This window comes from Urocitellus parryii, chromosome 8, assembly GCF_045843805.1.
Source record: "Urocitellus parryii isolate mUroPar1 chromosome 8, mUroPar1.hap1, whole genome shotgun sequence".
In the NCBI taxonomy this organism is placed as follows: domain Eukaryota; kingdom Metazoa; phylum Chordata; class Mammalia; order Rodentia; family Sciuridae; genus Urocitellus; species Urocitellus parryii.
In genome coordinates this window covers 55,739,103-55,756,448 of record NC_135538.1, presented here as the reverse complement: position 1 = coordinate 55,756,448, position 17,346 = coordinate 55,739,103, and positions in this window count along the sequence as shown.

The window sequence follows — 17,346 nt, the reverse complement described above, 5'->3', positions numbered from 1 at the left end:
CTATGACTCCCAAACTCAGGGGGCTGCCCCATAATCCTAATGGATTGACTTCCAAAATTCCTTGGATTTGTCCTGCTGGACTAGTCTCTCTAGGGCTTATCTGGATCCCTGCAGATAGATATTATGGTTTACATACAGTAATTCCACTTAGTCCAGCTGTAAATTTAAGTCTATTGTATTAACACAACATTGAAAGGCAGGCCATGCCCTTGCCCATGAAAGCCAAGCCTGTCTTTCAGACGTGTTTAGCAGAATATCAAGGATTTTCAATTAGTTGGTTGGAAGGACCTTGGAGAAACAGCCGCCCTGCCTAGTGCCCATTGTCTAAGGTTTCCGCCTGCTCCTTCCAAGTGGGACAAATAAAGAGATTCTGTGTGTGTTCATTAATGGGCGAGCTTTGGAGGGGGCTTTGTTCTTAAATGGGGGCTTTATCTTATCCCTGCTGGTTAAGCCCCTCCATGTACTCCTCACCTGTCATAACTGTCATACATTTAATTCATCATGCGGGTGGACAGGAGCTCACAGATCATGTCACAAGACAGGAGGGAGCTAGGGGTGAGGCTCGGCCAAGTCAGTCTTAGAACTTTACCATTAAAGACGATTACCAGATTTTAATAAAGATTTTTTTTAAATAAGATTTTAATCAAATGGACTGTTTTGCAGAAGAGAATTTTTTGCCTCATCTTTCTCCCTCAGCAAGTTTGATTTTAGCATCCAGCATTTCAAAACATAGTACAATAAAATGTGTTTAATTTTAGGAATCTGTATTTAAAATGTGATGGCTATTTTTAAAAAAGTATCCTTCTGCTTCTCCCCTATCTAGTCTTTAACTTTTGTTTCTGATCATAAAAGTAATATTCATGTTTTAAAATGTGAAAAAAAACAGAAAAAAATAATCAATAGTATTTGCACCACCTAGTTATAATTGATGATTAATATATTGTGTATACATTTCTAATCTGTTCTCTATGAATGCACACAAATACTTTCCAGGAAAAAAATGATTATATAAATGTCAGTTATGAATCCAAGTGATTTCCCATTATTTTAAACATTGCTTATTATAAACTAGGAAATGCTTATTGTAAAGCATTTGAACCATACCTGTGGAGGTTAATTAAGCACATTCTGTGTGATCGGCTGTTTTCTGGATGTTTCCTGTGTATTAAGTGATTTGGTCTTCACAACTTCCTAATGAACTCAATGTTATTATTATCTCTATTTTGCTGATGAAGAATGTGAGAAGTAGAGAGATAATTTTTTTGCCCAAAGTCAGAGAGTATGTAAATAGAGCCAGGATCTTAAGCCATGCAGGATAACTCAAAACCAAGTCTCTTAACTGCTGTCCCAAAGAGCCTCATAGAATTTGCTTGTATAAATGATACATTTAACTGATTCCATATTGTTCATCATTTGGCTTGTTTCCAACTTTTCAATATTATAAAACAATATTTTTGCCAAAAACTCAATGAATAATTCTCTGGATGCACTCGTAGTTATTTCCCTAGAATAAATTTCCTGTAAGTGTAATAGTTGCGTTCAAATGAATGTTAAGTTTGCTTTCTCAGAAAGCTAAACAGAATTATCCGATGCCCAGCAATTCTCTTGGATATGTACTCCAAAAATTTGAAAACAAGGACTCGGATATAAGTATATAAGACTTAGCAGATATTTGGCAACAGTATTACTTTTAAAATTTAAATCAATTTTTATAAAATTTGTTTAAAATTTACTTTGCATAAGTAAATATATTCATATGGTTCAAAATCCCAAAGGTGCCAAAGGTATATAATAAGAAAATCTACACACATCCCAGCTACCCATTTCTTTTCCTCAGAGAAACCTACTGTTTTCAACTTCTTGTGTTGTCTTTCATGTTTCTTTGTGCAGTGTCTACATTCTCCTTTCTTCCTTTTCACATAAATTATAGCAGCTCATGAAGCACTCATTAAAATTTGCATTTATGGAAACCTCTCCCACTTCAACTCACGCACTTTTAAAAAACCTGATTAAATTTCCTTACCACCCTAATCAGACATTGAATGTTGTCACTAACAAGCTGTATTGAGCTGGGGATCTGGGCCAGAGATGGACATTCTCACCTGAAAACTCGAGGTGACTTTTCCAACTCTAGGTACTAGAACAGCATCATCTCACATCCTGTGAAGAGAACAGAACAAACAGGCATTTTCTTGCCTCCCATAGTAAAATTAACACCCTTCTCATTTGTTTTCTGGTACGAATAGGCAATTTCTTTGGAATTCATGCTTGATGAACATTCTCTATTTGGAGGCTGTGTTAAGCTCCCTACCTTTGTCCATTGTTAGGTCACCAAAGGACAAAACCTCTAGCCCTTGCCTTTGGTGGGTTACTCTGCCTTCCTTGTAAAAACAAAGGAGACCTGTAGGTCCTTTGAGGCATCTAGAATCTATCAAGTGTCTAGTAGCTTAGCACAAGGTCAAATCAGGTATTAAAAAAAAAAAAGTATTCATCACTGAGAACAAATTCAATAACTTGATTATAGATGAATCCCAAGAATGTCTATGTTAAAAATAAATAAGGGAGAGGGGTGTGGCACAGTAGTAGAATCTTTGCCTAGTATATGTAAGGCCCTGAATTCTATCCCCAGCACCACAAAAAAATAGATAGATAAGTAGATATAGATGATATAGATAATGATAGATAGATAGATAGATAGATAGATAGATAGATAAAAACTATTCCCAATAAAACCCTAAATGAAGATGCTATATCTGCCTTGTGATGTCAAGGATTTTTTGGTTTGTTTTGTTTTATTAATCAGGGTTTTCAAAATTGCTTATAATATGCAGCTCCAAAGTGGGCTTGATTGTTAAAAGTGGAAGCATCTTTAGAAATCAAGGAAAATACAGACTTTTTCCTCCCAACAACAATAGATAGTGTCCGTTTGTAGTTGTCAGTCACAGAAAGCAAGAGAGCGGAATCTGAGAAAAATGCCCAGTTTGTAAATTCAGTTGATGTTGTATCGTTTTACAGCAGCGAGTTACATGACTTTTCCTGTAGTATGTATCGCTCTCCACCGCTCAGACACCATGGAGAAAGAGAAGCGTCTCAGATACTCTAAATGACACGTGCCAAACACGTGGAAGGTAAATCCCCTAATTCAGTCCGTTCTTCCAGCATTCCCTGGCAGACAGCCAAGCTAAATATTTCTGCTGGATAAAAAATGCACTCTTGTGTGCTACACTCTTCACTGTTGCCTGACTCCAGGGGAAGGGGTTGCCCCAGAGACAAAAATAGGAAATAAGGAGTCAGCTTCCAACACCTTATGTGTGTTTTTTCATCTTAAAACATTTCTCTAAACTACTTGTGGGCTGTGCTTGTGATTAGCTTATGCTAGAAGGAAGGAAACAATTTGGAAAAATATATTGAACGCAATCCTTCCCTCTCCCCATCCACCACCTCTCCCTAGATTTGTTTGTAATGATTATCTTTTCAGATTGCCTGGATGGCTATCATTTTTTGTCAGTTGCATGTTTTTTAGCTAAATCAGTTTCAAAGACTGTTACATTTGGTCAACTGGAAGACCCAACATATGGACCAGCGGGTTTGTGTCAGATGGGGATTATAGTTAATTGAAATTTATGACAAAACTGCTGACTTCATTAAGACTAATTAGAGGAATAGAATTGAGAATCAACATTCAGATATCATCTTCCAATTGTTTTAGATGTTTTTCTTTTACATAGAAGGCCATTTTTTGTGGTTGTGAGAAGAATACAAATGGAATTATGATACATTTTTGCCTCTGCTTTTTATGTAGTAGTACATCATGAGCATTCTTCCATATCACCTTTATTTCAAAACTTTTTAATGGCTAATTAATAGTCATATCATGTGGCTAGATCATAATCTCTTGAGCAAATATCCATAAATTGAATGCCCACATCTTTCCCAGTTTGTTGACTAAAAGTAACATTGCAATTAAGTGTGCTTATATAACTGTTCAGATTATTTTCCTGTGCATATATTTCCATTAGTATGATAATTTGACCAAAGGTTATAAATCTTTTAAGTCTCTTGGTATATATAGCTAAGTTTCTTTCCAGAAAACTTATCCCAATTAAGTATGGCTTATAAATATCTAGATATTTAGACTTACCATGAAATTTCAAGAATTAACATCTTTTGATGTTTTGCTCACTATAAATGTTAGTGGTATTATTAATATGTGCTAGGCACTATGCCATACCCCAAATAGATTTTGCCAACTTCAAATATTTACTCTTGAGACAATCTTTCATATTGTTACTTTGAACAACCATGATTTATTTATATTTATATTTATTTATTATTTATAATATTTAAACCATCTTTATTAAGAATTTTATATATATATATATATACATACAGATATGTTTAATACATGAGGATAATGATGTTTACACACTTTCGATGGGATGTAGAATTGGACTTGATTCTCTGGTACTGGGAATTGCATTGGTGCTTAACCGTCCATACACTTGGTGGTAGTTTCCTTTTCCAAGGCACAATATTCACCCATAACTTGAATTATGAATACAATCTGTGGCTACAGATACAAGCCAGCCTAGGTGACTCCTTTGAGTATAGAACTTGTGGTCCTTGTCCTCATTGCCCCGGTTTGTTAATCTCAGAGGCACTGAGGCACATTGTCTATCATCAATCTAAGCCACACATTTGGAAGCTGTTCCTGTGAATGTTCCATAACCATAGTACATTGTCTTTGCTGAGAGGCATTAAGGAAGACAATATTTTAGTGTAGAGAGCTTCTTCAAGTGAGCATCTGATTAAGTAGAGGACCCCAAACTTGTCAGCACATAGGAATCAGCTAAGGAGCTTTAAAAATTAGTGGTGCCTGGCTCCCATCCCAGCATTCTGATTTAATTGGCATGAGATGCAACCAGGACATCAGCATCTTAAAGCTCTCCTGCCCATTCTGGAATGCAGCAAAGTTTGGGAACTACTGTCAGAAGCATTTAGGGGGCAAATTTTAATGACATGCTATCAGTGTTTCTCTCTCTCTCTCTCTCTCTCTCTCTCTCTCTCTCTCTCTCTCTCTCTCTCTCTCTCCCCCTTCCCTCCCTCCCCTTCCTTCCTCTTTCTTTATCTTTTCCTTCCTTTCTTCTTTTTTTCTTTCTTTCCCAGTGCTGGGGATTGAACCAAGGGCCCACTGAGCTTCATTCCCACACATTTTTAACTTTTATTTTGAGTCAATCTTGACAAGTTGCCCAGGCTGTCCTCGAACTTGCAATCCTTCTGCCTCAGTCTCCTGAGTTGCTGGGTTTACAGATGTGTACCATTCACTGCAATGGGCTAATATATTCCATTTTCTTATGTCCTTGCCTGGGATTTTGTATTAATATCCACACCAAGTCATGGATACCTTCTTTATCTATTATGAGGGAAAATATTAAATAGAAAAAACTCAAGACAGGAAGACTATATTTCACACTCTAACTATTCTTTTGTGGGCAGGAAAAGAGAAATCAAGAATAAATTCACTTTTTAAAAGATAGCAACAACTAATTCATGCTGGAAATTATTCTGCAGGGATGATCTAGGGGATAATATATGGGTCTTAAGCAAGCTTCTAGATTGTGAACGAGATAGCTCTGGGAATTGTTACCTTCCCTGTACTGTAAATACTGACATGTAACACACAACTGAATGTCCCCCCACCAAGAATAAGATGCTCATGTTCCTCAAGCAGAGCTCTCCTATTCTTCATTACAGAAGATGGAGAAGGACAAGGGGGGGAAGCAAAGAGGAACAAAACAACTCCCTCTTTCATCCCACAACTGGTCCCTCAGTTAGATTTTTCTCCATGACCCAATTCTAATAAACCCAAGAGCAGATAACTGGATTTCAGCAGGTCCCACTTGGGAGGCTCTACACAGATGTGTGTGTGGCTTCTGCTGCCTGTGGCACTGCCTGTGTGGGGGAGCTGCAGGACAACCTTCTAACCACTTATGTTGTGAGCCCCTGGTAAATGAGAACAGAAACATAGTGGGGTGGATTCAGCTCTTCTCTGGAAAGAGGATGGTTTCAATACTCCTCATCCCACACAGACTTCCAGGGGTGCTTTGAAGGGAACCTTATGCCAGCCGGCTTTTGAGCTTCTCCGGAAGATGAGGCCTGTGTTGTGTACAGATTTGACTCTGGTGGGCCTGGGGAGGGGAAGTAATGATGTTACAAGTGGTGAATACTGACTGCTGGCTGATCCCTCCACCATGAGGCAGCCAACGGGGGACAGACATCGAAAATCTCAGTGACATGTGCATTTGTGTGCCCATGTACATGGATGTTCCAAACCCAGTGGGTTTGTTACCATGCTAACATTATAGTAGTGCTAAGGGCACCATTGTGTCCTATTATTTCTTCAATTTTAAAAATAAGAAATAATTAAGCCATTTTATTGTCTATGTCCTCTGGTCAGCTGAATAATATTAAGGAACTATTACTATTATTTTAATTTATTGTTTTGCCTAGCAAGTCTGTGGCTAATGTTTTTTTGATTGTTGGTTGCTATGCTGGGAATCAAATCCAGGGCCTCGAGCATGCGCTGCTAGACAAGCACTTTACTATTGAGCTCCCCCTCCCAGCCCTGTATTTTATTATTTAAAAGTTATTTGTGATTGTTTTTATAACTTGTTTTTTAAAATTTATTTATTTATTTATTTGTTTGTTTGTTTGTTTTTTAATGTGGTGCTGAGGACTGAACCCACTGCCTCATGCATGCTAGGCAAGCACTTATGTGAAATGAGAAAGGATTACAACTTAGTAACTGATTTCAACAAGTATATGTGTTGTAACCAAGATCAGTCACTGAGGAGCTGCAATTGCAGCTCAGTAGTAGTGCACTTGCCTAGCATGTGTGAGGCACTGGGTCCTATCCTTAGCACCACCCAAAAATAAATGAAGATCAGTCACTGTATGTGGACCAAGGGCCCCCTGAACAACTGAGGAAGGAGGTCTCGCCTGCTCATCTACTAGCATCTCATGGTGCTAGATGTGACTTGGAATTCAGAACTTCTTCAGATTTGGGAGAGATAATATTGATGCAGATACCCTCAATGAGGTGTTCTTATTCAAACATCAGTGTTTCTGCAGCAGAAAATGGCATAAAGGTTCTTACTAAGTCGCTGAGACAATAACTCAGGCAGTTTTAGGCCAGCACTGGGAGGAATCATGGGAGGCATGGTGAGGAAGGAAGGACTGTGGGAAAGCTGTGATTCAGAGTGGTAATTCTGGTGGAAGTGGGGGTGAAAAAAATTACAAGAAACGAGACTGGAAATGGAGAAAGTAATTATAAGGTCATTGTAGTATCTTAATGGTGGGAGTTGATCTATGGCAGTGAGCATAAAAAAGTCAAAACAACTTTCAATTTCAGAGCATTGTGGATTGGGGAATTGCCCGATAAGTTATTGTGGGCCAATACTAATAACTGGGTGACCAGAAGAAAATTACTCTGGGAGTCGGTATCCACTTTTCTTTCTGAAATTAAGAAATTAAATAAGATTTCTGGTGATTTTCCATGGACTGAACACTCCTCAACTTCAGATTCACACTGCCAAGTGCTCAGAGTATTCTGTGTAATAGTTTTACAATAGGGGTTGGAGGTGTAGCTCAGTAGTAGAGAACTTGCCTAGTATGTTCAAGGCTCTGCTTTGGAACCTCAGCACCACCAAGAATGAATGAATCAATGAATGAACGAATGACATACACAAGGGCTGGGTGCACATGCTTAGCATGCTTGAGGCACAGGTTTGATCTCAAAAAGATTTAAAAAAAATTAAAGTACGCTTGATCATTGGTTAAACAAAGCACAGTATATATTTGCACTCTGGAATTCTCTGAGGCAATTAAGACTAATGTAGACATAGGAAGATATTCATGCAGTAAGAAAAAAGTGAGGACTGGGGATGTGGCTCAAGCAGTAGCGCGCTCGCCTGGCATGTGTGCGGCCTGGGTTCGATTCTCAGCTACCAAATACAAAGAAAGATGTGTGTCCGCCGAAAACTAAAAAAGAAAAAAGTGAGTTATATAACACTATTTATAATGATTCCATTTACGACATACCTAGATGCTAGAATCTACAACAAATGGCTAATGGTGGATTTTTGGTAGCAACGAATATTAAAACCTATTTAAACCATTTCAGGTATAAAGCTTTTTGTTGGGATTTATGAGCAGAACACACCAGATACCTTGATGCCATCTAGCAGGCATTTCTCTAATAGGCCTGAGCACTTCTATTTTCTGATATTCTGTATTTTCTGACTTATATGATCACCAAGAGTTGTCTGTATTTGTTTCCAAATTTGAGAATGCCAATTGTAATTTTTAATCTGATGTCATATTATAAAAATCAATGAAATATTGGTTAAATATTACAAGTTATCTCCATTAAAGGCAAGAATGGGACTACCATAAAAATCACTAAAGGAGAAATCGAATTAGAGTATTTAACATTTCAAATACATGGTTGAAGTCTTATGTGGCACTAGGATTGAATAATATGCAATAATAATGAAATAGTGCTACTTTTTTGCGTGTACAGAAAAACAAATTTACAGTGATAATGCTCATGAAAAATTTAGACATGGAATCATAGTATTTTGTGTAGAAGATATTCAGAAATTGGATGGTTTTGGTTGTTTACATCAGATTTCCATTTTTTTTAAGAGAGAGAGAGAGAACTTTTTAATATTTTTTTTTTTAGTTTTCGGCGGACACAACATCTTTATTTGTATGTGGTGCTGAGGATCGAACTCAGTGCCGTGCATGCCTGGCAACTGTGATACCACTTGAGCCACATCCGCAGCCCCAGTTTTCCATTTTAAAAAACACAAACAGCTGTTGACTTTACTTATTAGTAGAAAAAAAAATGAGGCATTTGTATCTGAATAGTTTACAATTCTGTAGCACTAGAAACAATAATCCAAATTAGATTCATTAGATTTAAGTTAATATTGTATGAGGAAGCTCAAAGCTTAGCAAAGTGTAATTTTAGACAGCATTATTTAAGATGTGGGACTCTGTTTTGTACACACAAACAAAAGGATTATATGCAAAATGGTTGCATAACTTATCTATCTTTGTTATAAACTGCTCTGCACATCCTAACATAATTTTGCAATCAGAATTATCAGCCCACTAAGCAGCAAGGAGTTTGTTTTGTTAATTGCTCTAGTTAAACCTAATTACTGTAGGGTGGAGTGACTGTGAAGGGAAGGAAGGCCCTAAAACAGCAGGAGGAATTTTAGAAAGAAGTCCAGTAGAGGGGTGTGCACACAGGTTACAGTGGACAAAAGCAGGCCCCACAAGAACTAGGTAAACATCTTTTGCCTCAAAGATCTGTTAAATTTGTTTTTAGTGAGCAAGCTTATTTTCAAGTGCTGATGTCAGAGGTAGGTTCTTCACTTCCCTGTAGACATTCCCAGTTTTGATGTCTGTGGCTTCTTCCCTGGAGCACTTTTTAAGTACCACAAATGAGGGCTGCATAGCTGTATGTTTCCTTTAGAAAAAGAAAAAGAAAACAAGATTCATTCACAGGTTGGACCAGAGAACCATTTTTAATCCACTCATTTAGTACACATTAATCAATCATCCAGTGCACAGGCCAGGCACCTTGCTAAGTGCTAGGTTTTTGAGGATGCCTCCTTTGAGTACTTCTCTGCTAGTAGGTGGAAGACTGAAGAGACAGATCCTTTTTCAGTAGAATGGGTTCACTGGTAGAACATGAGCAAAAGAGTGTCAACATGCAGAAAGGAAGCCTAAGGCCCCCTGTTCTCCAGAGGCACAGCCTGGGTTAGAAGCTATGTGTCTACTTCCACGCCTCACTGTGACCATTAGCCAGCTGCTCTGTAGAAAAACGTGTTATTTCAATAACCCGGCACTGTCTGTTGACTTCTATGCTGATGCTTCTTGGCATTCTGAAACTAAAAATGCTTCCAGAAATTCCAGAATCTCATGAATTCATATGTAAATTTAACAGGCAAAACAACTTGAAAAATAATTTCGCACATTGTGTTATCATTTGTTTTTGGAAAACCTCTTTTCCAGAGAATGGAGAGACCTTATCACCAGCAAAATTTTTCTTCAAAGTCTGGCAGAACCTTCTTATAATAATGTAGACTAGTTATTAATGAAATAGGGTCAATAGGAAGTAAACCTTTGATTTGTTTAAATATATTCTGGGTAGACCATCAAGACGAATTGGTGTCACTTGCCTGATGAAGGGAAAATTGGGAAACATTGAGTTAAGCACTGAGGTACCTGTGATTAGTTCTTTCTTGCTGGGTAAATGTGTTTATCTTTTTCCACTGGTATTTATACTAGTTAATGTGTTGCAGCAGATAAATCTACTTCCTGAGTTCATCTTTCAGCTTGTTCTCTTCTCTGTGGAGCTGACAAATGGTTGGAGTTTGACACAGTTTATCAGTTGAGTCCCTGCTGGGTGCTGGCCAGCCACTTGCTTGTTCAGACTACCCCCCCCCCCCCCCCCCCCGAAAAAGTGAGTTATCTGCATTTTTTTTTTTTTGGTTTGTTTGTTTCTAGTTCTTCTGTCTAGAGGAGTATGCATCTTAAGAGACAGACTCAGATGATTGTGAGAAGTTTTACCTCCCATAGCTTTGAAGTTTTAAGCCCAGAATGGGTTCTTGATCTTTTTCTAGTGGGGTCACTGTGAAATTGCATTAAACGAGACACAATTTTCAATTTTATTCGAAGGCAAAATTAAACCTATTGGGTGATGTCATATTTGAAGGGCACTGAAGGTGCCTTACATATGCTAGGCACTGAAAAACATGTTCCCCAAAAGGACTGGAATTCCAGAAACTGGTTTTTTTGTTTGTTTGTTTGTTTTCCTTTGGGTCAAGACAGCAGACAAGGCAAACAGATGCCTTCCTCCTATCAAGTCTTCTCAATTTAACTTCATCCACAGAACTAGAGTTAAACAGCCTGAGGACCTTAATTTGTCAGTTGGGATCTCTGGAATTTGATTTTTTATATTTTTAAATGGTTGGTGGTGACACATTAAAAGATACTCAGGAGAATATTACAATGCACTCATTACCCAGTTCAACGATTACCAGCTTAAGACCTGGGGTATTTCATCTGTATCCCTACCCAACTCCTGGAGATTTTGAAACAAATGCTCCAAAACATATAATTTCATGTAAATATTTTATATGCATATCTAGAAGGTGAGGATTTCTTTTAAGTATAACACTACCACATTATTCATGAGCATAGGGATTACTGTATGTTTTTTAAGGACAGATTATTATCCACTCTTCAGGACACTGAGTGAGAAGTGGAAGAGATGGCTCTGTAGAAATTTTTCAGCATTAAAAATATATCCCAGGAGCCAAGATTGAATTGCAAAAAGGATTTTGCTTCTTTCTAGGTTCTGGAAGGCAGCATGCATATGCAGGCACCAAACTGGCATTTAAAACTCTGTTGTTCCGACTGAATTATATCCTTGGGGTGCTGGGTGAGAGGGAGCACTTCACTCAGACCAGCTGGTGGTGGCAGCATAATTAGTGAGACGTCAGCCAGCTACGAATAGAATCACCGAGGCATGTCTCCACACACGTAAGCACATGCATATTTGGCAGCCAGCAGTGATCTAGCAGTTGGATTCTAAGTGTGCCCCGTGCCACTTGTTGAGCCTAATGCAAAGTGCAGTCTAATCACTGATGTGCCCGTGAACATGATTAGCTGTTACCAATTAGCAGACAGTCTGAAGCCCCTGGTGTTACTGGCTTGGATGCAACCTTCTGGTCCACCCTTCAACCTCCTTCCTTCTCCTTTCAAGCTTTGGGGAAGAGGAGAGAAGCAGAAGAGGAAAGAGGGTCCAGATGGGAAGAAAAGAATGCTGAAAAGATCCTGTAGGAAGTAGGTCAGGTACTCTGGAGATTAGAGTAGCTTGCTTCATCCCTGAATGAGGGAGCCAGGGACAAGTAGCATACAATTAGGAGGAATTAGAACAGCAACAAGTAGCTTGGATTTATCAGCTTTAATTGTCTATTGTCAGAACCAAGCTCTCCTCCAGAGGATCATGGTGGCAGTCTACATCCTAATACTTTTAATGGACCTCCATTGTGGGATTAGCTTTCCTAAAGACGGCGCCTGTTCTTTTAAAAGGAGCTGTTGGGGAGTCTGCCTGGAAGACACTGAGCTGTTACTTTCTCTGTGATGGGTCCCATTCTAGGGTAATGCAGTGTTGCCCTTCATCCCCCAGAGGCTCACCTTAAGGGAGAAGATGCCTATTGAGCTATTGAGCATTAATAGGCAGCCTGCTCCCCCCCCACCCCCCACTGTGTACTTTGAGGAAACAATGGGCTGTAGATGGAGACCAGATAAGTTCGGGCTGATGGATTCAGAATCTCTATACTATCTTCCTGTTAAAAGGGTTCTTGCTTGGCTTATTCATAGAGAGTTTTTCAAAAGATAAGGAGAGTCTATTAAAGGAGGTTTGTTATTATAATGACTGTCTTCTCTCACCTCTTAACCCCTCAGGTGAAAAAAGAGGCATGCAAAGGGACCAGTCACTTTTCTCAAATCCAGGCACTGAAGGAGCTGGGTTTGAACATTTTTTTTTTTTAATGTCCCCACCAACTAACATTTAACAGGTTCTACCACAGATATGTCCCCTCTCTCCCCCTTTCCAAACCTACCTGTACCTTTGGCGTGGCAGGTGCTTAACAATGGTGTACGTGAGGACCCAGTGAACTTTGGGTGTTGGGGTTTGGGTGAGTGCTGGCTTTGCTAGATGCCTCCTTAGCAGCCCTGTGTGTGAGCTGGCACCTCCCAGGGTGCACAGGGTAGGTAAGATCCAGTTAGGTAAGAAAGCCTGGAAATGCACTTTTTGCTTCTCTTCTCTGGTCTTTAGTTTTCTTAGCAGGAAATGGGGTGTTGTTCTGGATCTGTGGCCCTCAATGCAGGCAGGACACTGGGTTCCCTTTGGAGCAGAATGTGTGTTTTTTTGTCTGGGTGGGAGAGTTCAAATGATCTCATTATTAACCCTTTCAATTCTGCCTTATTCTCTCCTGATTCACTGAGCATACATGGAAAAAAAAAACCAAAAACTTGGATTTCCCTTAGAGACGATGAGAAAAAAAATATCAGTCACATTTTTTAATTAAAAAAAATACATATATTTCTTCCTTCACTCTTTGGTCAGTATTCTGTGATTTCAGGGAAGCATACTGGGACAGGAAAACCCCAGGCCCTGTGCTGCTCCTGGAAATTGGCCTCCCAGCTTCTGTTTCTGCTCATCTTTCCCTTTCACCTTAGTTGTTAAGCCCACTGGGCCCTCTTTCATCTTGCTCCAGTAAAAACGATCCTATCTGCTACCCTTCTTTTTATTTCCACCATGGGCCTCCCCTCTTTCAGCTCTCCTCCCACTGAAAGGTGAGAGAACAAACATTTGTCCCACAGTCTTATTGGTGTGGAGGCTACTCTTCCTCCCCGCAAACACCAAGAAAAGAGCAGAGGAAGCAGGGGCTTCAGAGTGTGCACCTGCCCTGTCCCTCTGTCTCCTTTCTTTTCTTGGTTTAGGTGACTTTTTCCACCAAATGTAAGATTATGACATACATGTATGCTGGACTCAGAAATGATCTCTTTTCCGCAGCCTTTTCAGGAATTAAAATCCTCTCGTGTCTGAACATTCACCATAATAAAAACATAACTAGAAAGAAAAACAAATTTTAGAAACCTACCCTGGCTTTCCTACTAATGCTATGGGGATGGTTGTTGTTGCTGTTGTTATTTGTTAGTGGATATCAAACTGGATAATTTAAAAATATGTAAATGAATAGATAAGAACACAACCATCTGTCTGAAGGGCCAAAAAGATACCTGGGCGTCATGACACAGGTGGTTTCCAGAACACAAGACCATGGCATGGTCTGGGTTTTCTAAAGGCCTCTGGAGAGTGCTTAGCCTATCTTCATTCCTGGCCAGGGAAGGGAACTCAACTTTTGTTCTTCAGTTTACTTAATTTTTGTTTACCTTATTTAGGAAGTCAAAACACTGACCTCATTTCAAAACATCCCACAGCCCCCCTAGGATCACCATCCCCAAAGTTAGGCCCTGAGCGTGTTTATCAAAGTTTTGGGGAGGTGAGCTGTGTCATGAGAAGGAAGTCTGTGCTATTTTTAAATGGATTTAACACATCACTGAAACATATCATACACATATCATACCAGTGACACACACAGCACATTGTCACACAGCATGTGTCATACATACATTCTCTCTCACTCACACACATACTTGCTCTTCTGGTCCAGCTTTTAAAAAGGAAGGCGGTCAAGAAAGCCAAGCCCCGTGACTCCAGTTGAAAGGGCTGTTAAAGTTTAAAAACCAAGTGTCCCTCTAGTTTTCAGCCTGGCTTTGAGACATGTGGGAGGGCTTCAAAGCTACAGTGCCCCTCTTTTAGGTTCAGGCTTACAGTTGGTCCCCAAATGTTTACCAGCATGAGGATGCCTAACTTACAGGAAGTGGGAAATGGGTGTGGGGGGTGAGGGTGGGTGGGTGGGTCGGGAGTGGGGAGAAGAGGGTGGGGGGATGTTCTCTTGATGTGGTTAGCCTGTCATTGACCTTGTTTGGGTATGGCAGGAGTTGAATTAGAAAATGAAAACACGTTTCATCTTGAGTATATTTCATCCCACTTTTTACTTTCCTTAGTAACCAAAAAAAAAAAAAAAAAAAAAAGAAAGAAAAAAATTTCTTTTCCCCAAGTGGAGTCAGGTCTGCAGATTTGATACTCAATTTCTCTTCATTCTACATCAGTCCCCTTTTCCCCATAGTCATCTGGCCGCCTACTTTGCCATTTCCAACCCACTCAAAGACTGGAGGGGGGAGGGAAACCTAGCCCAGTAGCTGAAGCTGAATTAACATCAACTTGTGGAGCTGCTGTTATGATGCCATCAAAGGGAACAGATTAGGATTTCTGAGGACAGAGCCACTTGGATCATTCGTGATTTGCTGCTCTTGTGAACACTTTTAATGAGAACCCTGCCTGAGAAATGCTGATTAATAAAGGTAACCGATTTTTTTTTCTTTTTGTCAATTTTTTTTTTTTTTTTTGGTGTTCTGACAGTGAGGGAAATGACATGGTGACTAAAAATGCACCAAGTTATTACTTAGAAACATTCTGAGACTTCAGATTCCTGACAGTGGTAGTCCCAGAGCTCTCTCTGCACAGCTGTACCAGTGCCAACGTCTCCCAGCTTTAGTCAGCGTTCTACATGTGCGCTGCTCTAGTTTTCTGGAAGGGCTGAGTGAAGTTCAGGTCAGTGCCTTTCCTCCCCACTTACCAGTTTCATGCTGGATAATAACTAAATATTAAAATATGAACCTGGTTGGTCCTGTTATGAAACCTGCTTCCTTTCCTTTATTCCTTCCTCCTTTTTTGTGTCCTTCATTTGAAATTATATTATTGCTCATCCTTGACCCCAATGATCAGAGTCAAAAGTTGTCTTGGAGGTTTGGGAGGTTTTTTAAGAGTTTTTTCCCCTATCACTTTGAGACAAGAAGCATTTTTGAACATTGGAAGGATGTGATATTCCAACACTGTGCCTCAAACTCTCTTTTCCTTGAAGTTCCACCGTGGCCTTGTCCAGCTCAGCTGGAGCACCTGGAACTAATTTTAGGGTTGCCTAGCTAAGCCCCACACTGGTATTTGATGTTTGCGTCTTCCCTAGACTCAAGCCCATTTCACCACCTCTGAAGGTGAGTGCAGGCTGATATTAATTAACAGTGAGTTGATTCACTGGCATCTTCCAGTCATTAAAGCAAATATTTGGCTTACTATAGCCCTCTGGAATATTAGCCTTTTTGCCTATCCCTTTACTCCACTGTGGTTGGCTCCCTCACTGGCACTTGCAGGGCATATGTGGTCCCAGAACAGAGTTGGATGCTGAAAGGGAAGTGAAATACTCTTTAATCTGCCAAGGAGACTCTGAGCAGCAGGCCGGCCTTCAGTATGACTACGTTGTTTTTCTGTCCATTGTGGCGCTGACTCAGCATCAGCTAATAAACCCTCTGGAGAAGACTGGATTTCTCTTGTTTAATTATCATCTTGGAGCTTTCTGAGAGCTCTTAGGAATTGTTCACTCAGTTTTACACCCTTAGCACATCAGCTGATTTAAAAGCCCTGTTTCCTCTTGGTGCTAGCGTCCCCTCTGGCATAACATGCAATAACAGGTGGACCCACAGCCAGCAGGGAGTATGTGCTACTTATGTCCCCTAGTGGGAATTTAATTGTTCTGTGCTACAGAGATTGTACAAAGATTTCACACACACATACTGTTCTGGCATATTACCTTTTACCTCCTCCCCTCCCCACCACCACCACCAACAATAAAATTCTAGGAAAGTTTCCTGAAAGAAAATTTAAAGATAAACAGATTTACCTTCATGATTGAATTGGGTTTTTGCTTTGCTTTGTCTCAGTTTCTTTCGGTAAACAAATACTCAAATGTCCATTTCATTGTATGACTAAGTTGGTATCATCAGATTGGGACTGGGTGTGTATATGTGGGGGTGTGTGTGGGTGTGTATGCACACGTGGCATATTTAAAATACTAGAAAAGACATTGCAGGCTACCGTAGAAAGAGAGATGAATTTTTTTTACTATCTATGGTGAGGCAAGCAGGAAAGTGGAAGACTTGTATTTTGGTGATCTAAATAGTAATTGTAATGGGGTGCTTGCTATAAATGGACCCTTTGCATCATTGTTTCTCTGAATTAGAGGATTCCTTGCTGAAGGCACAAGACCATTGAAGGAAGTAAAGCATCTGGTTTGTTTTGTAATGAGAAGCAGGAATGCAAGGTCCACGCTCTTAATAATAAACAAACAGGACATTGTATGCCATCATCACAGGATGTCCTTCCTTCAACAGAGGACTGACTGGGGCTGGAGGAAAAGCCAGCCAGGCTCAGAATGAGCCCCACTAATTATTGCCTCCAACCGCTTTCCCCTTGCAGTGATCAGTTCAATATTCCCTTTAACTCTGAAATAATTAAAGCTCCACGTTTTACTTACACACTCCTTAGGAAGTCTACATGTGGATTTTGAGAAGAAAGGGGGAAAAGATGTGAATCTGTAGGATCATAACTTTTTCCTATTTCCCTTTTTACCGAATAGTTGAAAGAAGGAAGTTACTTGGAATGTATTTAGTTGGAAGGAGAAATGGAATCTTAAAGCAGGGGCAGGGGAGAAGGGTGGTTGTGTATTTGAGAGGCAAGAACTTGAGCAATGGATAGCTACCTAGTATTACCTTAGAGGCAAAAACGTTTCAGCTTGCTCT